The sequence below is a fragment of the Microcaecilia unicolor genome, chromosome 3 (genome assembly GCF_901765095.1).
Source record: "Microcaecilia unicolor chromosome 3, aMicUni1.1, whole genome shotgun sequence".
In the NCBI taxonomy this organism is placed as follows: Eukaryota; Metazoa; Chordata; class Amphibia; order Gymnophiona; family Siphonopidae; genus Microcaecilia; species Microcaecilia unicolor.
Genome location: NC_044033.1, coordinates 83046565 through 83072284, shown reverse-complemented (window position 1 = coordinate 83072284; position 25720 = coordinate 83046565). Strand labels below are relative to the sequence as shown.

At 46.4% G+C, this 25720-nt stretch overlaps 1 protein-coding gene across 2 annotated transcripts in view; it reads left to right on the top strand.

The window, feature by feature from the left end:
- The window catches only part of LCLAT1 (lysocardiolipin acyltransferase 1), a 536959-nt gene that overhangs the window by 42431 nt on the left and 468808 nt on the right, over window positions 1-25720 (top strand). Inside the window, exon 2 of one of the 2 annotated variants that reach the window (XM_030196117.1) lies at window positions 15690-15736. The gene's annotated coding sequence lies outside the window, so the exon portion shown is untranslated. Of the gene's footprint in view, window positions 1-15689; window positions 15741-25720 lie in introns of both variants that reach the window. The other variant, XM_030196118.1, reaches the window with a different exon arrangement.

Genomic DNA, 25720 nt, shown 5'->3' with positions numbered 1-25720 from the left:
GGGGGGGGGGGGAGGTGGAGAATCACAGTTGCTGCTAGACCACCAGGGTGACCTCCAGCCCATTTCTTCTGTTGGGGTTGTTGGGGGGCTAAGCCCCCCATATTGGTGTCTGGGGGGGGGGGGGGGGCTTGGTGTCACGGTTGCAAGGATCTTACTGATTGGGATGTGGAGGGTCCACTGGATCCCTGGCTGACAAAGTCAGTGCTGAGAGCTGCATCCTGCCACCAGACTGCTGTCCTGCTTCCCCTCCTGCCCTAATGCCAGCTCCAAGCTAGTGTAACATGGATTAACATGCTACTTTCGTTGATCTGCTGCGCTCTCTTCGTTCTGGTGCTCTGGGCAGTTGATCATAATGCGCAGGTAAACGCTGGAGCTAGTCTGGTGCTAATGGCCTCTAGCGCCTACATTTACCTCTGATCATCTGTCCCTAGATTTGTTGAGCTGGCCAAAATGTTCTTTGACCAATGTGCATAATACATTCCAGTAAACACCCAATTTCTATGACTGCTATGTGCTTGCAATGCTTATGCCTAGCTTGTCCATTGTTATTCTAATGTCCTTTTCCTATGTAATAACAAATAACGGTGCCTTGTTCAGTTTGTTGTCCTTGTTTGTTCCTTTCCACACTGAATATCAGAATCTGCTATCCATATGTAAGATGTGCAAAGCTTTTTATAAGAGGATTTTATACTGAAAATTCTTTTCAATATGACATAACTTATTAGTAGAACAGGGATGGTCCTGTGGGATAACAGCCTTGGGAGTAGAAGATATTTCTTCTGAGAGCCAGGGAGCAGGGGGCAAATCCATCCTGTAGAGTGTTGCATGTATTCACACACCATACTACACCACACCATCACTTCTAGGACTTGACCGCAAGTACCCCTGTGTCCCTTCACTTGTGCTGTTTCGCTAATGTCACCAAATGGGACTCAAGTTCTGTCTTGTCATTTCTTTATTTTCTCTGTATTTCTCTTTTTAGCTTCAAATTTGTTCTGTCTTTACTTCATAACTTTTAGCTCTCACCTACCTCTTCACTCTGTTTTGTTTAGGTGTGTCTCGCTTGGAGCAGAGCTGAAGACCATCCCAAGTTGACAATTCAAGTATGAAAGGGTGCACTGTATGTTTTCCACTAACTTATACACCTTCAGTCACACTGATGCACTATACATTTGCAGCTAAAACACATAATAGCACCATGCAACCTAATCACACACCTCTCCGCATCAAGTTACTATTCCTGTAATTCTCCAATCCAGTCACATATACATACCTTACCGAAGCACTTTGTGAAACATTCCTATTTGCAATGCTTTAGCCGCACTACAAGTTGTCTTCTTTACTTTCTTTGTCTTGTGTTCCTCTGTCACCACATCCTTTATCCCTAAGACATCTCCATTGTTTTTACTTTTTTCCTATATACTCCCAATCTCTTCCCCCACTATTTCTTCATTATGTACCCCTCGCCATGTTCCCCAGCATGTGCTTCCTGCCTTCTTCCCTCTTTAGACTTTTTGCAGCCTTTCTCCTTCACTCCCCTTTATCTGCCACCTTATCTTTCTTAGTTAACTGACCTGAACAGTTCCAGCACGTTCTGCTGTTTCTGACCACTTTCTTCAGTCTGTCATTATAGTCAGCATGTTGAAACTTTTGCAGTTTGGCACTTCTGGCTGCTGATCTTCTGATACATGAAATCAGTAGCCAGATTGTGCCAGACCACAAGTTTTGAGCATGTCTTTGTAGTGCTGGAACAAAGTGCTTGCAGTAGTGGGAGATGCTTCTATTACTCTTTATGCCCAATAGTAATGGTATGGTAGTATGATGTGAGGCTGTGCATGCCAGAAACTAGGCCAATTTGGTTGTACACAGAAAGGTGGTATGGGTATACCATGCATGCTCGTACCTTCAAGGTAACATTGGCTGCGTCTTGACAGGGTCACAGGGGCATTTTTTGATAGGCCACTCCACTTCAGTGTGACAATTTATTGTAGTACTTTTTAATGTCTTGTCTGACATTTACTCTGTTCTACTACAGTTGGTTGATTGTAATTTGGGTCAGTCATTGATTTATGCTTGCCATGTCCCCTTATACTTCTGACCTACAGAAGAAAGGCATGAGAGAGAGGGTAAAGTAGCTATGGAGATGGGGAGTATGTGCAGTCTGAGAGAAGGACTTGAAAGGTAATGGAAGGGGAGGAGGGGTGATAGGACAAACTTGGGGAAAGAAGGGGCATACAGGAGAACCAGGAAGGAAAAGAGTAATAGATTAATATAGTAAATGACAGCAGGTAAAGACCTGCACAGTGCATCCAACAAGGCAGCCAGAGCCAGACCTGCCAGTCCATTCAGGTTGCACTCCATGATTAATCAATGGCAACACAAACAGGGCAGTTGGCAATTCGCCACCATGCCAACCACATATATGCAGTCATATATGATGCGCTTTTGGAACACAATACCACAACGCCATGCCAATTGTCTGAAAAGTGGTTTTATTAATATGGCTGCAGCATAATCATATTCATTATCAATTCATGATTACCCAACAATCTAACGATATTGCTAACTAACAATATGTTACTTGCTAATTTCAACTTAAAGATGTCTTCCCCTCCCTTATGGAGATTCACAGCACCTGTAGTCATAGCATATGATATGAAAGTGATATAAACTATATATACTTGATCCTGATTTGTCTTTGCTATATTTGGGATACAAGCTGTAGACGTTTGCCCACCAGCCTATCATGATCTATCTTGCCATTTTTGAGACAAGAAGTCTGTCCAGAAATGTCCTTACATCCCAACTACTGGACCAGTTCAGTTATCTAAGTAGCACTCCTGCCCATCATAACACCTCAACAGTCATGAGGTTTAAGTTTAGTTTTTGATTCCATCCTCTTTCTATGTAACAGGGGTTCTTAGGCCACACCCAGCCACTCAGGTTTTCAGGATACCCAGAATGAATATGAATGAGAGAGAGATGCATGCAAATTTAACTCATGCATATTCATTGTGAATATTCTGAAAATCTGCCTGGCTGGGTGTGTCCCAGAGATTGCTATATAGGGATCCTCTGTATATTCCATTCATTTTTTAATTCCTTCACTGTGTTTGTCTCCTCTACCTGCACTGGGAGGGTATTCCAGGCACAACAGAAATAGGGTGGAGAGGGCCCAGTGTCAAGAGATCAGTCACCACACACAAGGGTAAGATGCTCCAAAAAAACCTTTAATCAGGACCCAACATGGTCCGTGTTTTGGCTATATCAGCCTTCCTCAGGTCTCTTTAGTCACTCCCGACTCCTTCACCTCTCTTCTGAGACGGGAGCTGCCATCATCAGGGTGCTGCGAGTGTCTGCTCGGTACTGCCGTCCGACTCGGCACTGAACCCCAAGCCCACGCGCCGCCAGCCGCGAACCTCTCCGGATCTGTCCGCCGCTGCAACACTTCCTACCAGCGGCGGACGGATCCGGAGAGGTTCGCGGCTGGCGGCGCGTGGGCTTTGGGGTTCAGTGCCAAGTCGGACGGCAGTACCGAGCAGACACTCGCAGCATCCTGATGATGGCAGCGCCCGTCTCGGAAGAGAGGTGAAGGAGTCGGGAGTGACTAAAGAGACCCCCTGAGGAAGGCTGATATAGCCGAAACACGGACCGTGTTGGGTCCTGATTAAAGGTTATTTTGGAGCATCTTACCCTTGTTTGTGGTGACTGATCTCTTGACATTGGGCCCTCTCCACCCTATTTCTGTTGTGTTCGATTGCTGTGGAGAGTGTGAACCCCGCTCTGTCTCTCTGAGGGTATTCCAGGCATCCATCACCTCTGTGAAAAAGGGTTTCCTGATGTTACTCCTATGTTTACTGCCCTGCAAACTCAGTTCATGTCCTCTATTTCTACCACTTCCCTGTCTCTGGAAAAGATTTGTTTCTATATTAATAACTTTCACATATTTAAATATCTGTATCATATCTCTCCTTTCCCTCTTTCTTTTATGGTATACAGATTCCATTTTTCAAGTCTCTTCTCATACTGTATGTATTTTGGCACAAACCCCTTGCAATTTTTGTTATTTTTTGAATTGCTTCAAGTCTTTTATGTCCTTAGCGAGAGAGCCTCAAAACCTTAGCACAGTACTCCCAAGTGGGGCCTCACCAACAGCTTGTACAGGAACAGTAACAACACCTTTCTTCTGCTGGTTATGCCTCTCTCAATGCAGCCTAGCATCCTTATGGCTATAGCCACCACCTTATCACATTGTTTTTCGCCACCCTGAAATCCTTGGACACCATCACTCCAAGGTGAAAAGAGGAGCTGGGGGATGTGAATACAGCGGAAGAGTAAGGGGGAAAGAGATGACCTTGCAAGTGGGATTTGGTGGGAATTAAAAAAAACAAAAAAAAGAAACCAAGTGCACACAGGGCAAGAGACAAGAGAGAATATTGAGTTATGAGTAGAGGATGAGAATTGAGCAAGTGAGAAGAGGATTAAGGATGAAACGTGGATTGAGATAGGACTGGGGGCTTAGAGAGGATATTAGAGAGAGAAAAGGGAATAGGACGGACTCCTGGAATGTGCAATCTGTGCAGGCCATACAAGGCATCACACTCAAAAAGGTTCCACCATTCTGGCCCCCCCCCTTGTCCTTTCACATCATGTGGGCAGGGAGAAAGAAGGGTGGGGTAAAATGGTGTTGGAAGAGAAGAGGATGCTGGGTAAAGACAGAGGGAGAAAATGGAATACTAAACCATCCAAAAATAAACCAGGAAAACCAAAGGCTTCCACAGGAGAACCGACAGGAAAATGTAAAAGTGGAAGAAGACTTAAGTACCAGGATGGATAAAGCACCTTGTTTTACCCTGGAAGAATAAACTGGTTTTGTTTTATCCCATCCTGGTATTTAGTCTTCTTGCTCAAACTACTGCCACTACCAAAATAGGACCACCTTACAGAAGTGGGTTGTACCATTTTGTTTCTGCACAGTAAACTGTTTCGTCTAGAGCTGCCTCTGAGTGGGAAGCAGAGTTCTTGAAAAGCTGGAATGGAGGTTGAGTATCAGCAGTCCCTCTCCCTGCATCTAACTCTTAGTTCCAGGTCATAAGGGCAGGTTGAGCCAGTCCTGGCTTTACTTCTGTGTATGTAAAAATAAATTTCTCTTGGGGGAATTAGTATCACAAGTGCATGAATAAGATGAAATGGAGCCAGGTGACCACAATTATATGATGATAACCCATGGTACAAAGCAAAATTACCTGGAACAATTTATGTGTGTAAGAAATGCACTTTCATCTGATTCTCTATAGCCCACTCTGTGTGATTGACCATCATTGTGGCACCTGCATTTCTGAGTAAATTATTTTGTACCACAGGGGCCTTGCTGCATGTCTGCATTTCTAGACATATCCTTAGGTATGCACCACCCCCCAGCTTTCATTGAAAACCGCTGCAGCTAATCTAATCCCAAGCTTACTTTAAGTGGAATTTATTTTATTTTTATCTGCCCATCCATACAGGCTCAGGGTGGGTTACAAAAATAGCATAAGCACATCAAAATAAAATTTCATGAGTGAAACTCATTAAGTCAACTACTGCTTCATGTGACAAATGCAGTCAATTTAGACCAGGCAAATATCTGGGTGCTTGCCTCTGAGCATCTACATGAGGGGGTTCCTAGCGTCCTGTGTCTCACTTTCTTCCTTCCTTGTCTCTGTGTCTTAGAGTACACTGCCAAAACTGAACACCGTTTAACAGGCTCAGCTGGCACATAAGATACCTTCATATGAACAGCACTCAGTGAATGACTTAGAGGGGCATAATCGAAAGGGGCGCCCAAGTTTTGTTGAGGACGTCCTCGCAAAACTTCCCGATAGAGGGGCGGGAAAACCCGTATTATCAAAACAAGATGGATGTCCATCTTTCGTTTCGACAATACGGTCAGGGACGCCCAAATCTTGAAATTTTAGGTCATCCTTAGAGATGGTCGTCCTTAGACTTGGTTGTTTCTGATTTTCAGCGATAATGGAAACCAAGGACGCCCATCTCAGAAATGACCAAATGCAAGCCCTTTGGTCATGGGAGGCGCCAGCATTTCTAGTGCACAGGTTCCCCTGACATGCCAGGACACCAACTGCAGTGGACTTCATAAAATGCTCCCAGGAACATAGCTCCCTTACCTTGTGTGCTGAGCCCCCTGAACCCACTACCCACAACTGTACACCACTACCATAGCCCTTACAGGTGAAGGGGGGCACCTAGATGTGGGTACAGTGGGTTTGTGGTGGGTTTTGGAGGGCTCGCTGTTTCCTCTACAAACGTAACAGGTAGGGAGGGGGATGGGCCTGGGTCCGCCTGCCTGAAGTGCACTGCACCCACTAAAACTGCTCCAGGGACCTGCATACTATTATGATGGACCAGAGTATGACATCTGAGACTGGCAAAAAATACTTTGAAAAATGTTTTTTGAGGGTGGGAGGGTGTTAGTGACCACTGGGGGAGCAAGGGGAGGTCATCCCCGATTCTCTCCGGTGATCATCTGGTCATTTTGGCCACCTTTTTATGCCTTACTCGTAAGAAAAAGAGGACCAGTTAAAGTCATCCAAGTGCTCGTCAGAGACGCCCCTTTTTTTTCCATTATGGGTCGAGGATGTCCATGTATTAGGCACGCTCCAGTCCCGCCTTTGCTACGCCCCCTTGAACTTTGGCCGGCCCTGCGACGGAAGGCAGTTGGGGATGTCCAAAATCGGCTTTCGATTATACCGATTTGGGTGACCCTGTGAGAAGGACGCCCATCTTCCGATTTGTGTCGAAAGATGGGCGTCCTCTTTTGAGAATGAACCTGTTAGTGGAGCCTTCTTTAGAAGGGTTTCCCCATGCACCTGGAAGTCTTATTAAAAAATGGAGTCTGTATCAGAAGTCACTTGGAAGATGGACCTTCTATATTCATTAAGAAAATTACAATTTCTTGTTTGTAGTCATTAACTCCCTGTTTACTAAGCTGCGCTACTGGCTGCTATGTGCTAATCCTGACACAGGCCTTTCACTTTGAATGGGCTGTGTCGACATTGCTGCACGGCAGTCACTAGCATGAAGATGGGGGTTATTTATTTAGCAAAAATTTGTAAATTGAATTATTGAATTTTTATAGTTGGCTGGAGACATTGTTTACTATGTAAAGGAGATAATAGAATTTGTTTTATTATTGTTTTGTTTATTGTTGAGTAGTTTTATGATTATGTATTGTAATCCACATAGTTTTTATGCAGAATATAAATAAACAAAACTATTCTGCCAATGTGAGAGAAATGTCCAACTCATTGCCTGGACTACCTTTTAAAATTTCAGTAATAATTTAAACACACACAACGCAGTATAACACCAGAAACTGAATCACAATCGAGCTACTTTCTCATTGACACACACAAGCGCCAACCGTGCTGCTGCTCTAGGTATACAAACCCTTCCTCCGATTTGTGACCAACTGTCTGGGTCCCCCTCCACTGGATACTGAGAGGTACCAGCCAAAAACCAAGGCTTTGTGAACTCTCTGTATTGGAATCTAAAGTGACTGACTGGGTTAAAATCTGGTTAAATGGGAGGAGACAGAGGGTCATGGTAAATGGAGCTTGCTTTGAGGAAAGGGATGTTATCAGTGATGTACTGCAGGGGTCAGTCCTCGGGCCGGCTCTTTTTAAACATCTTTGTGAGCGATATTGTGGAAGGGCTGTCTGTTAAGGTTTGTCTCTTTGAGGATGATACCAAACTCTGTAATAGGGTGGACACCCCGGAGGGTGTGGCTGGTATGAAGAAGGATCTAGCAAAGCTTGAAGAATGGTTCGATAATTAGCAACTAAGATTTAATGCTAAGAAATGCAGGGTCATGCACTTGGGTTACAAGAATCCAAGGGCATAATACAATATAGGGGTGAAGTGCTTCTGTGTACGAAAGAAGAGCGGGACTTGGAGGTGATTGTGTTTGATGACCTTAAGGTGGCCAAACAGGTAGAACAGGTGACTGTCAAAGCCAAAGGGGTGCTTGGTTGGGTGCATAAGGAGAGGGATGACCAGCAGGAAAAAAAGATGTGATAATGCCCTTGTATATAAGTCTCTGGTGAGGCCCCATTTAGAGTACCTTAATATGTATACACTGGAAGAGAGGCAGGAGAGAGGAGATATGGTAAAAACATTTACCTTAGTGGCATTAGTGCACAGGAGGTGAGCCTTTTCAAATTAAGGAAAACTCTGGAATGAGAAGAATGAAGTTAAGCAGAAATAGGCTTAGGAGGAATCTAAGAAAATACTCTTTCATGGAAAGGGTGGTGGATGCGTGGAATGGTCTCCTGGTGGAGGCCATGGAGATGAAGACTATGTCGGAATTTAAGAAAGCTTGGGACAGGCACGTGGGATCCCTTAGGAAAAGGAGGAGTTAGTGGGTACTGAGGAAGGGCAGACTGGATGGGCCATTTGGCCCTTATCTGCCGTCATGTTCCTATGTTTCTAACCAAGGAGGTGCAGCTAATGACATCAATTGCACTATTTTAGTACATCCAAAATAAGATGCTGTGTTTTTCTTGCCACCCCCCCCCCCCAATTGTAGCTTCTCGAGGGGAGGGCGGTGGGCAACCATGAGGGCATAGAGGGAGAGAGACACAAAGAGAGAGATAGGGGGGCATAAACCCTTCAGGGGACATACCCATCAAGACCACTAATTTTTGACTGTTCCTAATTTTACCCTCCCCACATATCCTTCTCCTTACCCCTCCCAGTACATACCCCACATCTCCATTTTTCCCCCCTCAACGCGTAGTCCCACCTCTGCATTCCCCGTTGTCTCTGTTTCCTACCTCAGGTACGTTACCCTAGCTCTCACTGTTTCCACTCCCCACCATATATCTAGCTTGCTCCACCATTCACCCTCCACTCTCGCACCCCTTTTTGTGATATTTACTTCTCTTCGGTGTTCACGGAGGAAAATCCTGGTGAAGGACCGCGATTGTTTGCTAAAGGAATATTTGGGAATGGAGTGGATACTGTGCCATTTATGGAAGAAAGCATTTATAAACAGCTGGAGAATCTGAAGTTGGCCAAAGCTATGGGGCCGGATGGGATACATCCCAGGATACTGAGGGAGCTCAGGGAGGTCCTGGCGGGACCTCTTAAAGATTTATTTAATAGATCTTTAGAGATGGCAGAGGTTCCGCAAGATTGGAGACGAGCGGATGTGGTTCTTCTTCACAAAAGTGGAGACGGGGAAGAAGTGGGAAACTACAGACCGGTAAGTCTCACGTCGGTGGTAGGAAAAGTAATGGAGTTGCTGCTGAAAGAAAGGATAGTTAACTTTGTAGAAGACAACGGGTTACAGGACCTGAGGCAACATGGCTTTACCAAAGGAAAATCCTGCCAAACGAATCTCATTGACTTCTTTGACTGGGTGACAAAAGAAATGGATGAAGGCCGTGAGCTAGATGTAATCTACTTGGCTTTCAGCAAAGCCTTTGATACGGTCCCCCATAGAAGACTTGTGAATAAGCTGAAAGGGCTGAACTTAGGACTGAAAGTGGTGAACTGGATAGAAAACTGGTTGACCGACAGGTGGCAGAGAGTGGTTTTAAATGGAATCTGCTTGGAGGAAAGGATGGTGAGCAGTGGGGTTCCTCAGGGGTCGTTGCTGGGGCCCATTTTGTTTAATATATTTTTGAGCGATATTGCTGAAGGGTTGGAAGGAAAGGTTTGACTTTTTGTGGATGACATGAAGATAGCCAATAGAGTGGATACCCTGTAGGGAGTAGAAACGATGAGAAGGGATCTCCGAAAGTTAGAAGAATGGTCGAGGGTCTGGCAGTTAAAATTTAATTTTGCTAAATATTCTGGGTTTTAAATGAATTTCGGTTTCTAATCAGTAAAGCTGAAAACTATTACAGAAACCAGAAAGTAGAAAAACAAAATATATATCAAAACTTAAAATTTAATGCCAAGAAGTACAGAGTGATGCATTTGGAGTGTAGAAACCCAAAAGAGAGATACCGAATAGGAGGGGAGAGATTAGCAAGCTCGACTCGGGAGAGAGACCTTGGGGTGTTGGTGTTGGAGGATATGAAGATGAAGAAATAATGTGACAAGGCGACGGCCGTGGCTAGAAGGATGCTAGGCTGCATAGAGAGGGGTATAGCCAGCAGAAGAAAGGAGGTGTTGATGCCCCTCTACAAGTCGTTGGTGAGGCCCCACTTGGAGTATTGTGTTCAGTTTTGGAGACCGTATCTGGCCAAAGATGTAAAAAGACTGGAAGCAGTGCAAAGAAAAGCTACGAAAATGGTATGGGATTTGCGTTGCAAACCGTTTGAGGACAGACTTGCTGACTTGAACATGTATACCTTGGAGGAAAGGAGAAACAGGGGTGACATGGTACAGACGTTCAAATATTTGAAAGGTATTAATCCGCATACGAACCTTTTCCAGAGGCAGGAAGGTGGTAGAACTAGAGGACATGAATTGAGGTTGAATGGGGGCAGACTCAGGAGTAAAGTCAGGAAGTATTTTTTCACGGAGATGGTGTTGGATATGTGGAATGCCCTCCCATGGGAGGTGGTGGAGTTGAAAACGGTAACGGAATTCAAACGTGTGGGTGAATCCTGTTTAGAAGGAATGGATCTATGGAATCTTAGCGGACATTGGGTGGCGACGCTGGTATTTGGCGAATAAAACCGGTGCAGGGCGGACTTCTACGGTCTGTGCCCTGAGAAAAGCAGGGACAAATCAAACTCAGATATAAAGTATTACATTCCATGTAAAATGAGTTTATCTTGTTGGGCAGACTGGATGGACCATTCAGGTCTTTATCTGCCGTCATTTACTATGTTACTTCAAATTATGTACCTTTATCTTTCAAAGCCTAAGTGGCACAGCTCCAGACTATATGGTACCATTAATAAATGTACCTCAAAGAAACGCTAAATATGAGGCAAGAAGCTATCTCAGACTACACTGTTACTATTAGGCATATTTTCAAAGCACTTAGCCTTCCAAAGTTCCATAGAAACTTATGGAACTTTGGAAGGCTAAGTGCTTTGAAAATATATGTAAGTTACACCTCTCAAATTGCAAAAAAGTGATCTACAACACTGTCCACTCTGCAGATGTCACTTACTAGGAACCAAATGGTGGAACTCCTTACCACTCAAAATAGGAAATATGCAGGATTATACTAGATTCCGCAAAATCCTCAAATCGTTCCTATTCAAACAAACCCTCACAAAGATCAATCATATCTCAAATAACTAATTATTACCTGAATTGGTTATTCCTCTAGTTGTCATTAACCTTCTCTTTGCTTTATGTACAATTTCTCATTCATAATAGATTTTCGAAATGTTAAACATCCATAGCTATCCCAGTACGTTTGATACTGTATTGTAAAATTGGATTCTTACAACAAATTACTTATGTATTCTTTTGATTCCTGTACTGTTTATTGTAAGCCACATTGAACTCAAACTTGTTTGGGATAATATGGGATATAAATGTCACAAATAAATAAAGACGACTCCCAAATGCATTAATTTGCACTTTTTTGTTTTGTGTTAAATCTTAACTGCTTGCTATTCCACAACCACTCCAGCTTTTTTTCAGATCACTTCTCATCGTATCTACTCAGAGGTGTCTGTTCTATTACAGAAATTATCATTTGTAGAAAAGTCAAGCTTTCCTTATATCACCATTACACTCCCAGAGGTACTCCACTAATCATTGTTTTCTCCTTAGATTTGAATTTCATTTATCACTATCTTTTATCACCTCACATCAAATGGTATATTTTCAAATAATGGCAGGCTCATATAAAGCTTAAAATTGCTGGATTTCAAAAATATGGACTTTAATAAATTGGACAAGCATCTTAAGGGTGCTCTGATAGGATGAAAGGAGGTAGGTCACTTTGCAGTTGTCCCCTTTGTTTTAATCATAGTTCATTTGACGAAGTGAGGATTCGCTTGATTTTGCATATAAAATAGAACTATAGGGCTGCTGACTGTGTGAAAAAAAAAGTGGTAGATCAGTTTTGATTTGGGTCTGTATGTATGAACATTCTCTTATATTCAGATCAAAATCACTACAGTGTGTTTTATAGCTAGTATAGCTGACACAAATGAAACGGGCGCTAGCAAGGTTTTCCTCGGAGTGTGTATGTTTGAGAGAGTATGTGTGAGAGAGAGAGAGTGAATGTGCGTGTGTGTGACAGAGAGAGAGTGAGACTGGATGTGAGTGTGTCTGTGAGACAGAGTGTGTGAGCATGAGACTGTGTGCCAGGGCTCCTCCCTCCCTCCGAGTTCCAGGGTTGTTGTTCCCCTCCCTCCCTCCGAGTTTCAGGGTCGTCTCCTCCCGCCCTCCCTGCCTCCGAGTTCCAGGGTCGTCCCCTCCCTGCCTCCCTCCGCATTATGCTCTCTCCCCTGCATTCATCCATATGCAGGCAACGTCCTCTTTGCCCTGCCCCCTCCATCCATCCATGTGCAGCATCTCTCCCCTGCCCCCTTCACCTCCCTCCGAGTTCCAGGCCCACCCCCTCCCAGTTCCAGTGTCCCCCTCCCTCCGTCCCTCCCAGTTCCAGGGTCACATGGAACTGGGAGGGAGGGGGGCAGAGAACGTTGGAGGAATGACGTCAGCAGGTGGTTACAATCCCAGTGACACACATTGGAACGTTGGAAGAGAACGTTGGAGGAGTGATGTCAGCAGGTGGTTACGATCCCAGTGAGACACATTGGAATGTTGGAGCTGCAAATTATTATATTAGATAGGGCTAGATTCTGTATATGGCACCTGAAAAATCTGTTTGGAGAAAAAATATGTTTGAAGTTATGTGCAGTGTATTGAATAATGCCAACTAGTACTACTACTACTATTTAACATTTCTAAAGCGCTACCAGGGTTGCGCAGCGCTGTACAATTAACAAAGGAGGACAGTCCCTGCTCAAAGGAGCTTACAATCTATAGGACAAAAAGTGCAGTCAATCAAGATTGAGGCAGTCTAGATTTCCTGGATAGAGGTACAATGGTTAGGTGCCGAAAGCGACATTGAAGAGGTGGGTTTTGAGCAAGGATTTGAAGATGGGTAGGGAGGAGGCTTGGTGTATGGGCTCAGGGAGTTTATTCCAAGCTTAGGGTGAGGCAAGGCAGAAAGGGCGGAGTCTGGAGTTGGCGGTGGTGGAGAAGGGTACTGAGAGGAGGGATTTGTCCTGTGAGCGGAGGTTACGGGTAGGAGCATAAGGGGAGATGAGGGTAGAGAGGTAGTGAGGGGCTGCAGATTGAGTGCATTTGTAGGTTAGTAGTAGAAGCTTGAACTGTATGCGGTACCTGATCGGAAGCTTGAGGAGAGGGGTGATATGAGCATATCGGTCTAGGCGGAAGATAAGACGCGCAGCAGAGTTCTGAACGGATTGAAGGGGGGATAGATGGTTAAGTGGGAGGCCAGTGAGGAGTAGGTTGCAGTAGTCAAGGCGAGAGGTGGTGAGAGAGTGGATGAGAGTTCGGGTGGTGTGCTCAGAGAGGAAAGGGTGAATTTTGCTGATGTTATAGAGAAAGAAGCGATAGGACTTGGCTGTCTGCTGGATATAGGCAGAGAAGGAGAGGGAGGAGTCGAAGATGACTCCGAGGTTGCGGGCAGATGAGATGGGGAGGCTGAGGGTGTTATCGACTGAAATAGAGAGTGGAGGGAGAGGAGAAGTGGGTTTGGGTGGATAGACAATGAGCTTAGTCTTGGCCATGTTCAGTTTCAGGTGGCGGTTGGACATCCAGGCAGCAATGTCGGATAAGCAGGCTGATACTTTGGCCTGGGTTTCCGCAGTGATGTCTGGTGTGGAGAGATAAAGCTGGGTGTCGTCAGCATAGAGATGATATTGGAAACCATGAGATAAGATCAGCGAGCCCAGGGAAGAGGTGTAGATTGAAAAAAAGAAGGGGTCCAAGGACAGATCCCTGAGGAACTCCACAGAGAGCGGGATGTGGGTGGAGGAAGGTCCATGAGAATGTACTCTGAAGGTACGGTGGGAGTGATAAGAGGAGAACCAGGAGAGGACAGAGCCCTGGAACCCAAATGAGGATAGTGTAGCAAGAAGTAAATTATGATTGACAGTGTCAAAAGCGGCGGATAGGTCGAGGAGGGTGAGGATGGAGTAGTGACCTTTGGATTTGGCAAGGAACAGGTCATTACAGACTTTAGTGAGTGCCGTTTCTGTCGAGTGTAGAGGGCGAAAACCGGATTGAAGCGGATTGAGGATGGCAAGAGAGGAGAGAAAATCAAGGTAGCATCTGTGAACGGCGCGTTCAAGTATCTTGGAGAGTAAGGGTAGGAGGGAGATGGGGCGGTAGTTCGAAGGGCAGGTAGGGTCTAGTGATGTTTTTTTTTTTGAGGAGTGGTGTGACTACAGCATGCTTGAAGGAGTCAGGGACAGTTGCAGTGGAGAGAGAGAGGTTGAGGATATGACAGATAGGGGGGGTGACAGTAGGAGAGATGGTGTTTAGTAGGTTAGTGGGGATGGGATCAGAGGAACAGGTGGTGCATTTCGAGCGTCTATCCACGTGACCAAATTTGTTGCGTCCATTTAGGTCATATTTTACTTGGGGGCTTATTTTCAAAGCACTTAGCCTCCCAAAGTTCCATAGAAACTTAGGGAACTTTGGGAGGCTAAGTGCTTTGAAAATATGCCTCTTGGTGTACTTGGTGTAAATCCTGATGCCTAAATTAGGTGCAGAGCAGGTGTATTCTATAATGCGCATAGATTTTGAAATGCTCGTGACCTGCCCATTCCATGCCCATAACCACACACCCTTTTCAACTGTACGATTTGGAATTTACTCGCAGAACTTTACAGAATATACTTAGCGAGTTGTGCACGTAAATTGTAATTCCAGTTAGTGCTGATAATTGCTTATTTGGGTGTTAACAGCACTGATTAGTTAACCAATTTATGTGCATTGCTATAGAATATGCTTGGCTTTCAATGCGGAAATTAAGGCACAATATATAGAATTTGGGGGATAGTTTTTCTTACAACATCACTGCCGTGAGCTCTTAGTGAAAATTATGTGCTAAATCAAAATAAATAAATAAATGAAGCGGGCAGCAGAATCTCTTTTGGTTGGAGGGGTCAAACAAATCAATCTCCTGCCCACTTCCAAGCTTTCTAGTTACCCAAAGTTATCTCATTCTTGTGGCTTATGTTTCTTCAAACACTGACTGCTGCTGTCTGAATTAGATCCAGATACTCACTTCCAGCCCTTACCTGGGTGCCGGTTCCAAATATCCTAGTCTGGGGTAGCTGCTGGAGTTACCTGTGCACTACTGATATTCAATGGCAGTAGATGGGTATCTACCCGGTTAACTCTGGACAGACATTTTTCTGTACAAAGTTAACCAGGTAACTCCCAGCTCCACTTTGGCACTAACTGGATAGTGCAATGGTGATCTGTTTGGATATTCAGTGGCAGTGTCTGGTTAAGTTCTGCTGAATATCCGGATTAGACCTGGTCAGCAGGAGTTATCTGGGTTGGAGCTGCTCCTATCTGGATAATTCCCTTTGAAAATTAAATCTCTTGTTTATAATTTGGACCTTTTTGACAAAATTTCCTTATTGTAATTCTTCAAAAACATGCATGGTTGTGTTTATGTGTTTTTGGTCTCCATTTTAAACCTGTACTTTGTTTCTTAACAGGATAATATGCTGGCCAGAGTTAAAATGCATTAGAATTTTTCAGCTTTGTAAGTATGTTTATTTTTATTTATTTGTCTTTTGCACTATTCACTGTATGTTTAATGTGAAATTAATATTATGCATTTAGAAGCTGGATTTCAAAAGCTTATAGATTGGGTCATAAGAGTACATTATGAATGCATTTCTTCCTTGGAGCCTACTCTTTCCTACACGTTCCCTAGCTCAGGTGCAGTCCTCTAGTGTTCCCTGCTTTCTCTTCTCTTCTCCTGCCCCCTCAGTGTTCATTTCCCCCTCCCCCCCCCCCCAGTTTCTTCTTTTCCCCTCCACCACATTTCTGTCCTTCCTGGTTTCAAGAAACTTCTTACTGTTATATTTATTTGGACTTGTTTTTCGCTAAAATGTTGATCCTGTTATGATTTACTGTTCTGTGTGGTTATGATTATGCTTGTATTTTGTTCTCTGTTTTATTCATTTAGGTTGGCTGTTCTGTAATCTGTACTGTTATTGAAATTATTTTGTTTTATATCTGGTAGTCTGTTTACAGTCTTGTTGCTTTATTGGGAAGGAGGGTTAATCAAACTTTAATGGTTAAAACCGAATTCCTCTGGGATGAGAGGGGTGGATTTCTAGGCTTTGTCTCCTGCTGCTGTTCAACAGTGGGGGTGTTGGCAGGTGCTGTTACCTAGCTTCCTGGCACTCCATCAGCCCTACCTCTTGTCAATGTGGGGGCATTCATTGAAGCTTGTTCTACCATGTTGCTGACACTTGTGGACAGGAGGTGTTTCTACTTCATTTAGCTTTCACATTTTGTTGGCTGGCTTTTTTTTTTTCTTGCCCTGGCCCTGGTCTGTTCAGGCTGTTTTCTCACTTTTCTCCTCTTGCTGCTCAGCTTCCGGTGGTGTTTGCTGGCTCTTGTCAATAGAGAAAAACAGCTCACCTGAGGCAACTGGACAAGTGTTTTATTTCAGTCCTTAGATGCAAGGATAGCTGTGGGTGACTTTATTTATTTGTTACATTTGTATCCCACATTTTCCCAGCTACTTGTAGGCTCAGTGTGGCTTACATAGTACCGGAGAGGCCTTTGCAGGATCCGGTGTAAACAAGTGCAGGGTGATGATGTGGATGTGCTGAGCTTATATTTTCTGTAAGGTCATCAATAGAAATAAAATAAAACACAGAAAAGAAAATAAGATGATACTTTTTTTTATTGGACTAACTTAATACATTTTTTGATTAGCTTTCAAAGATAACCCTTCTTCATCAGATCAGAAATAAGCAAATGTTGATAAATAACATTATATAAAAGTGAAACATCAAAACATTTCAATGACAGTCTCACAAGAAGAGGGTGGAGTAGGTAAGGTGAGAAACAGGGAGAGCTGGGTGGATGAGAGACAGAGAGAAATGCATGATGATAAGAGAGTGACAAAGCAGTAGAATTTTATGGTTTATAATGGGCTAAAAAAAACCAGATCTTTAAGTCCTGTCTGGTGGGTGTCAAAATATTTAATCATTCTGACTTCAAAGGTTTTATGTTCCTGGATTGTCAGTTTCCTTTTAGTATTCTCACCATAAAATCATTGATACAGTGTTCTGGTTTTGTAAAGTGCTGTCCCACAGAGGTGATATCCAGGTTGGCACTGGCATTTTTCATATGATGTAAGAAAAGCAGTAAATTCTTTGGAAAATAAATCCTTAATATTCTTTGTATGCACCATTTCTTAAGTTTTCAAATTACTTATGAACCACCAGGCATTCTGTCAAGAGATGAAAACAAAGGGATTTAATTCAAAAGGTTGAGCATACAGGAGTAGCCATACTAAGAGATTTGAACTGTCTATTGTAGGTCATGTCATGATCCTCAGAATGGCTTCTAATATTGCTGCCTTACCATATATGAATTGCAATAACATCCAGGGATCAACTTGTAAAGATTTTGAGTTTTATCATAGAAGAGTAGATTGGGAATCTAGAAAGAGATGCCAAAGCCCAGTAAACATGGCTACTTTCAGAGGCTTAATATATATTATGCTGTTCACAAACTATCTGTGTGTGTGTGGCTTGCAAAATGCTACTGTGTGCCTACATCTGCTCAATAGTAGGATGTGGAAATGAAATGTGAACTTAAATTGCACAAAAAATGTATACATTGAAATGTGATACTGTAGGAGAATGCTTGAAGACTAGCCAAAAAGACGTATCTCAGATGAAAGAGTGGAAGTTGCCCTATAGAAGACCTGGTCAAAAGGAAAATGGGATTTACTGTCATGTTCTCAAGAGACTGTGGTGGCAAATTAGATAATATGGTAATGGGAGGCATGATGGAGTGGAAAAATGGAGAGGAAGGAAAGCTAAAATCAGTCTGGGTTGATGATTTTTTTAAAAACAAAATGGTCAAAATCTGTTGGAGCATGATGTCAAATTATTATGAATGTTTGTTTCCTGTCTTGAGCATGGATTTGCTGGGCAGCATATACGTTAATAGTATCGAATGCAGGTGAAACAAAGGGGAACGTTCAGCACAGAGAGAAGTGATACATCAAAATCTCCCCTCTCTTCCAATAGAAGATGTTTAAATCTAGGGTATCTGCAGACCTATTTGTACTGCTAGCAGTAAAGTATAAAAAGGCAGCAGAGATCCCTCCTTGCTTGGGTTTGCAGATGAACAAAGAGGCTCCATCATTTCCAGTATTAGAAGGGAACAGAGCTTATGAAAGGATTATTTGCATATCTCTGTGGACTGGTGTTACCATGGTATGCTGAGGCAGGAGACTAAAGGTGTGCAGGCCAAAATGTATTTTTTCTTTAGTTTCCTATATTGTTTATGGGATTTTAAAATGTTTTCAGGTTAATTTTTTTTATCCCTGTTTTGGGGGCAATACTGTCAACAGAGTGCACTATTCTTCACAGTAGTGTGTGTATTGATAAATAATATGCACCATTGAGCAGTAATGCGTACTATTGATGACACAGACACCGCACCCCCCCCCCCACTGCAATTTCAGGAATTAAAAAAAAAATGACATGGGTAAATGCCATTTCAAACAGGACCCATATTCAGTTTCCTCATCTGAGGCTAACACAGTTTGTCAGTGGTTCCCAAACCTGATCCTGGAGACACCCTAGCCAGTCAGGTTTTTTGGATATCCACAATGAACATTCATGAGAGAGATTTGCACGCACTGCTTCCACTGCATGCAGATCTCACTTGTTAATATTCGTTGTGGAAATCCTGACTGGCTGGGGTTCCTCCAGGATCAGGTTTGGGAGCCACTGGTTTGAGTATTTGTAACCTGGGAAAAGGAATTTTTGGAAAGTAAATTATTTTGCTGGTTTAGGAGCAGTTTTGAATGGTTCATGTCCTAATTAGAGTGGAGGAGTGGCCTAGTGGTTAGGGTGGTGGACTTTGGTCCTGGGGAACTGAGGAACTGAGTTCGATTCCCGGCACAGGCAGCTCTTTGTGACTCTGGGCAAGTCACTTAACCCTCCATTGCCTGCCGCATTGAGCCTGCCATGAGTGGGAAAGTGCGGGGTACAAATGTAACAAAAAAATTTTTTTTCCTTCCAGTCCATATAAGGTAAAACGACTTTGATCCCTTGTTAGCATAAGAAAAGCATAGGAGATTGTAAGCATTAACAATATGTCATGATGGCCACACAAGTGATTATAAATAAGAAGATGCAGGCAAAACTTGAACCTTTGTCCAATATAAGCTCACTCTCTTCCCCCTTCTGTGCCCTGTTTATTGCCTGGGAGGGGAGAGATTAGAGCAGAAGGCAGAGGTCTGTGATTGGGACACTGGCCAATAGAGTTATTGGGCAGGGCCCTGTGCGCTCATTCATTCAAACCTTCTAATGCCATCCTCAAAACTGTTGTGCCCTAGGTGATTGCCTAGTCTGCCCAATAGAAAAGCCAGTTCTGATCATTTATGAAAATCTAAATGAAACTCATAGGTGTGGTAGGATGTGAGTTGTAAATACTGAGGTGGGGATTTTATATGGAAAAATATGGCTTACTAGCTTACAAAATAGATGTTTCCTTGTCATCAAGCAGATGAAGCCATTATGTATGGGTTGTGTCCATCAACCAGCAGGGGGAGATAGAGAACACTCAACTTTTCTCAGTGTCTCATGGCCAGCTAGCTCCACTGCCTCTTCAGTATTCTCTATCTCCCCAAGCAGGGTGGCTGCAGCTTCTTCGAGCGCCATCAAAATCTGCCTGGGGGTGGCTCCTGGCTTGCCAGTTGTTAGCCGGGGTGTTAGAGGCTATTGCAGCTTCACTTTGAAGGCACATAGGTCAGCCCTTTCCCTGCCTTACCCATGCCCCCGTGGATGTGGACATATTAGCTTGCTGTTCCCTGTCTTTTCCCACTCAATGGATGCAGGCACATTGGTTCGCCTTTCCCTTCCTTTCCCACTTATCTGAGCCTCCGGAGTGTTTTTATTTACCTCTTCCATATCATCATGCTGATCAATCCATAGACTGGTGGGTTGTGTCCATCTACCAGCAGGTGGAGATAGAGAGCAATCCTTTTGCCTCCCTATATGTGATCATGTGCTGCCGGAAAGAAACTCCTCAGTATGTTCTCTATCTCAGCAGGTGGTGGTCACACACAGCAGCAGCTCTGGCTAGGTCTCCAAGCCTAATTTTTAGGTTTTGTTGAGTACCTGGGGTTGAGGGCTCTTCTTGAGCAAGTGCAAACCTGGTGGTGCCAGGTCCCTCCTTTTCTCCCCCCTCCCGCTGGCTCCGTTAAAAAAAAAAAATTTTGGACGTCTTTAAGGGCGTTTATTTCAACGTTTATTGCAGCTGCTCACTGGGACACCAGTTCGTTACAGCTCGGAGCGAGAAGCAGGTAATTTTACCTTTTTATAGCGGGCAGGGGGTTCCCTGGTCTCCACGTGGCTTATGGCGTCGAAGGGCGAGGGCGCGAGGATTCTCTCCCCGGACCGCGTGGGTGCGTCTAGCGGGGATGCGGGGATTTCAAAACTTGAATCGCCTTTGTTAAGCATCAGTTTGGAGGCCGGTCAGTGTCCCGGTTCTTCCTCCTGTGCGGCGGTTTTTCCCGCCATAAGCGCCCATCCCCCGCTGCTCGCCCACTCCATGTTGGCCGGCCACTCTGCTCGGACGGCTTCTTCTTGGGCCGCCCTCGAGCTGGGAGACGTTAATACTATGGTCGCCCTTGATTCGGGCGACGGTAAGAAAGCGGCCAAAGTTAAGTGCCGTTCTTCCCGCGCGGCTCCTTCTCGGAGTTTCGCGCCGGACGCCTTTTTGGATGCGCAGCACGTTTCTCCCCCGCTCTTGCGAGCGCCGGTTGAGGGTGCGGCTAGGGCCGTGGCCCAAGCTGCAGAAGTGCACTGTTCGGGGGGATTCTCCCCTGAGTTCATTTTGCTGCTGCATCAGGCTTTTCTTATGCAAAACGCTGCCCCTGCCCCCCCTGTCTGATAAAGGGGTTGAGGCCTCTGGAAGCAAACGCCCTCGGGTGGATTTCCAGGCCCTAGAGGACTCTGTCTCCTCTGATGTAGATGAGGGCAGCGTATCTGAGTTCTCCCAACGGTCCTTTGGGGATTCCTTGGAGGAGACGTATTCCCGCTCGGATGGAGCGGATGACCCCTGTGCAGCACGGATCTTTCGCTCAGAGGATTTGCCCAACCTGTTAGTGCAGGCCATGAGCATTTTGAAGATTTCCTCTCCGGAGGACGTCTCTCCCTCAGGCTCTGTTGGCTCCGCCATTATGCTGGGGACGAAGCGCCCGCCTAGAACCTTCCACGTGCATGAGGCCATGCGCACCTTGATTTCGGCTCAATGGGATGTCCCAGAAGCGAGCCTCAAAGTGGCTAGGGCTATGTCCCGCCTCTATCCTCTGCCTGAAGTTGAACGGGAGGCCTTTCTTTGGCCTACCTTGGATTCTTTAATCACTGCGGTGACTAAGAAAACGGCGTTGCCGGTGGAAGGTGGCACGGCCCTAAAGGACGCCCAAGACAGAAGATTGGAGGCGGCCTTAAGGTCGTCCTTCGAGGTGGCTCCTATGTGGCCTGGGCGTGCCTGACGATTGTGCAGCGGGCTTCCCCCTCAGATCCTTCCTTGAGGGCTGATTGGCCGGCCCTGGAATCGGGCTTGGCTTATTTGGCAGACTTGCTGTATGATGTCTTGAGAGCCTCAGCTAAAGGTATGGCTCAGACAGTGTCTGCGCGGCGGTGGCTTTGGCTGAAGCATTGGTCTGCGGACCACGCCTCTAAGTCTCGCCTGGCTAAGTTGCCTTTTAAAGGCAAGCTGCTTTTTGGGGTCGAGCTGGACAAAATTGTGACCGATCTCGGCACGTCTAAGGGCAAGAGGTTACCAGAGGTCAGGGCTCGGGCCAGTGCTCGCCCCGGTAACTCCAAAGGATGGTTTCAGGAAGCCCGTCGGTATTGCCCGGGCAAGTCGGGCTCCTCTGCCCCCTCTTCCTTCAAGAGGAACTTCTCCCCCAAGCAACATTCCTTTCGCAGAGACCGCCGTCCCGGAGGTGCTTCCTCCGGTCCTCCCCCAGGGTCTCGTACCCAATGACGGGGCCCTGGTCCATGGCCCAGTGCAGATTGGAGGACGCCTGTCCTCATTTCTGGGCGAGTGGACCAGGGTAACTTCAGACGCTTGGGTGCTGGAAGTCATCAGAGACGGCTACAAGCTAGAGTTCTGCCGACCCTTAAGAGACGGGTTTGTACACTCTCCCTGCAAGTCTCCGGTCAAAGCTGTGGCAGTGCAGCAGACTTTGGACAATCTGATCCGCCTGGGTGCGGTCGTTCCGGTGCCAGAAGATCAGCTTGGCAAGGGACGTTACTCCATTTACTTTGTGGTACCAAAGAAAGGAGGTTCTGTACGGCCTATCCTCGACCTCAAAGGGGTCAATTGGGCCTTGAAAGTTCGGCACTTCCGAATGGAGACTCTCCGCTCTGTTATAGTGGCAGTGAAGACAGGGGAGTTCCTGGCATCCTTGGACATCAAGGAAGCTTACCTGCATATTCCCATCTGGCCTCCTCATCAACGCTTTCTGCGTTTTGCAGTCCTGGGCCGACACTTCCAGTTCAGAGCCCTCCTGTTCGGGTTTGGTACTGCTCCGCGGACCTTCTCCAAAGTAATGGTGGTCATCGCGGCCAGGAGTACATGTCCATCCTTATCTGGATGACTGGTTGATCCGAGCCCCCTCTTATGCAGAGTGCGGCAGAGCTGTAGACCGGGTGATTGCTCTTTGAGCTCCCTGAGGTGGATCATCAACTGGGAGAAAAGCCAGCTGCGCCTGACTCAGTCCCTGGAATATCTGGGAGTTCGTTTCGACACCCAAGTGGGCAGAGTGTTTTTGCCGGACAATCGAATTGTCAAGCTTCAGTCTCAGGTGGACCAGTTCCTAGTAGCCTCTCCTCTTCGGGCTTGGGACTATGTGCAGCTGTTGGGCTCTATGACGGCCACGATGGAAGTAGTGCCCTGGGCCAGGGCTCATATGAGACCACTACAACTCTCTCTGCTGCAGCACTGGACTCCAGTGTTGGAGGATTACGCTGTGCGCCTTCCCTTGGACCTAGCGGTGCGCAAGGCGCTGAGCTGGTGGCTGAGGACAGACAAGTTGTCCGCAGGGATGCCTCTTTTGACCCCGGAGTGGGTTGTCGTCACGACGGACACCTCTTTGACGGGCTGGGGAGCCCATTGCTTGGGAAGGACAGCGCAGGGGCTCTGGTCTCCTGCAGAGGCAAAGTGGTCTTTCAACCTCCTGGAACTCAGAGCCATTCGATTGGCGCTTTTGGAGTTTCTCCCAGTACTGGCGTTGAAGCCAGTACGGGTCCTGTCGGACAATGCCACGGCTGTGGCCTATGTCAATCGCCAGGGAGGTACCAAGAGCGCCCCTCTAGCCAAGGAGGCCATGAATCTATGCCAGTGGGCGGAAGCGAACCTGGAACAGCTGTCGGCGGCCCACATTGCTGGAGTCATGAATGTCCAGGTGGACTTTCTCAGTCGCCATACCTTGGATCCCGGAGAGTGGCAGCTATCGGCTCAGGCGTTCTTGGACATCACGAAGCGCTGGGGCCAGCCGAGCCTAGATCTGATGGCATCATCGGCCAATTGCCAAGTGCCACGCTTTTTCAGCAGAGGACGGGACCCTCGATCTCTGGGAGTAGATGCTCTTCTCCAACAGTGGCCGACACAGGAGCTTCTATATGTGTTCCCGCCCTGGCCCATGTTGGGCAGGGTGCTAGACCGGGTGGCAAAGCATCCGGGCCGGGTAATCCTGGTGGGTCCGGACTGGCCCAGACGTCCCTGGTATGCGGACTTGATCAGCCTCTCAGTGGACGGACCTCTGCGACTGCCAGCGGAGCAGGGCCTGTTGCATCAGGGTCCCGTGGTGATGGAGGATCCCTCCCACTTTGGTCTTACGGCCTGGCTATTGAGCGGCAGCGTCTGAGGAAGAAAGGCTTCTCAGACAAGGTCATCGCCACTATGCTGAGAGCGAGGAAGCGCTCTACTTCTACTGCTTACGCCAGGGTTTGGCGTACCTTTGCATCGTGGTGTGAGGCAGGCTCACTTTCTCCCTTCACTGCTCCAATTTCTTCAGTGTTAGCGTTCCTGCAAGGAGGTCTGGAGAAAGGCCTGTTGCTCAGTTCCCTTAAAGTCCAGGTAGCGGCTCTGGCTTGCTTCAGGGGCCGCCTGAAGGGTGCTTCCCTGGCTTCGCAGCCAGATGTGGTGTGCTTTCTCAAGGGAGTTAATCACCTGCGCCCTCCTCTGCACTCAGTGGTACCTGCGTGGAATCTCAACCTGGTGCTAAGAGCCTTGCAGAAGCCGCCTTTTGAACCCTTGTCGAGGGCATCTCTGAAAGACCTGACGTTGAAAGCAGTCTTTTTGGTGGCTATCACTTCAGCCAGAAGAGTTTCCGAGCTCCAGGCGCTATCATGTCGAGAGCCCTTTCTGCAGTTCACTGAGGCAGGAGTGTCTATTCGCACAGTGCCTTCCTTCCTGCCCAAGATTGTTTCTCGCTTCCATGTGAATCAGCAGCTCTGTCTCCCATCCTTTCATAGGGAGGAGTACTCTGCTCTCAAATATCTAGATGTGAGACGAGTCATCATCAGATACTTGGAAGTGACCAATGATTTCCGGAAGTCGGATTATCTGTTTGTCCTGTTTGCAGGTCCTCGTAAGGGTCTGCAGGCTGCTAAGCCTACAGTGGCAAGATGGGTCAAGGAAGCCATTGCAGCGGCTTATGTGGCCGCGGGGAAGGTGCCGCCTATCCAGCTGAAGGCTCACTCCACTAGAGCTCAGGCGGCCTCGATGGCGGAGGCCGGGTCCGTCTCCTTGGAAGAGATTTGCAAGGCGGCAACTTGGGCATCGGCTCATACCTTCTCCAGGCATTACCGCTTGACTGTGGCTGCTCGAGCGGAGGCCCGGTTTGGAGCTTCAGTGTTGCGGTCAGGGATTTCTATGTCCCGCCCTGGGTGAGTACTGCTTCGGTACATCCCACCAGTCTATGGATTGATCAGCATGATGATATGGAAGGTAAAATTATGTATCATACCTGATAATTTTTTTTCCATTAATCATAGCTGATCAATCCATAGCCCCGCCCAGATATCTGTACTGTTTTTATTCTGGTTGCATTTCAGGTTCAAGTTTAGTCTTCAGTTCCTGTTCAGGAGGACTTCGTGTTCAAGTTTTTTCAATTGGATTCTTCAGGAGTTGAGATGATTTTGTGTTTCAGTGAGCTGCTGCATTCCTCTCCCCTCCGTTTTACGGGGCTGGATTGAGACCTAAATTCTGCCGGCGCTCCCTCCCGCTTCGTGCGGCTGTAGGGCAGCTTTGTACCCCTCCCGCTTCGGCGGTGTTAGGGTTAGTCAACTCCTCTCGCGGTTGCAGGATAAGCCAGATCCCCCCGCATCGGCGGGGTGGTGTCCCTCCCCCTCTCCGCGGGGATGAGCTGGACGGATTCCCCTCCCCCACTTGTGTGGGGATGAGCTGGGTTAATTCCCCTCCCCCGTTTCGGCGGTGGTGAGCTGGGCAGAGTGTCCCTTTGTGG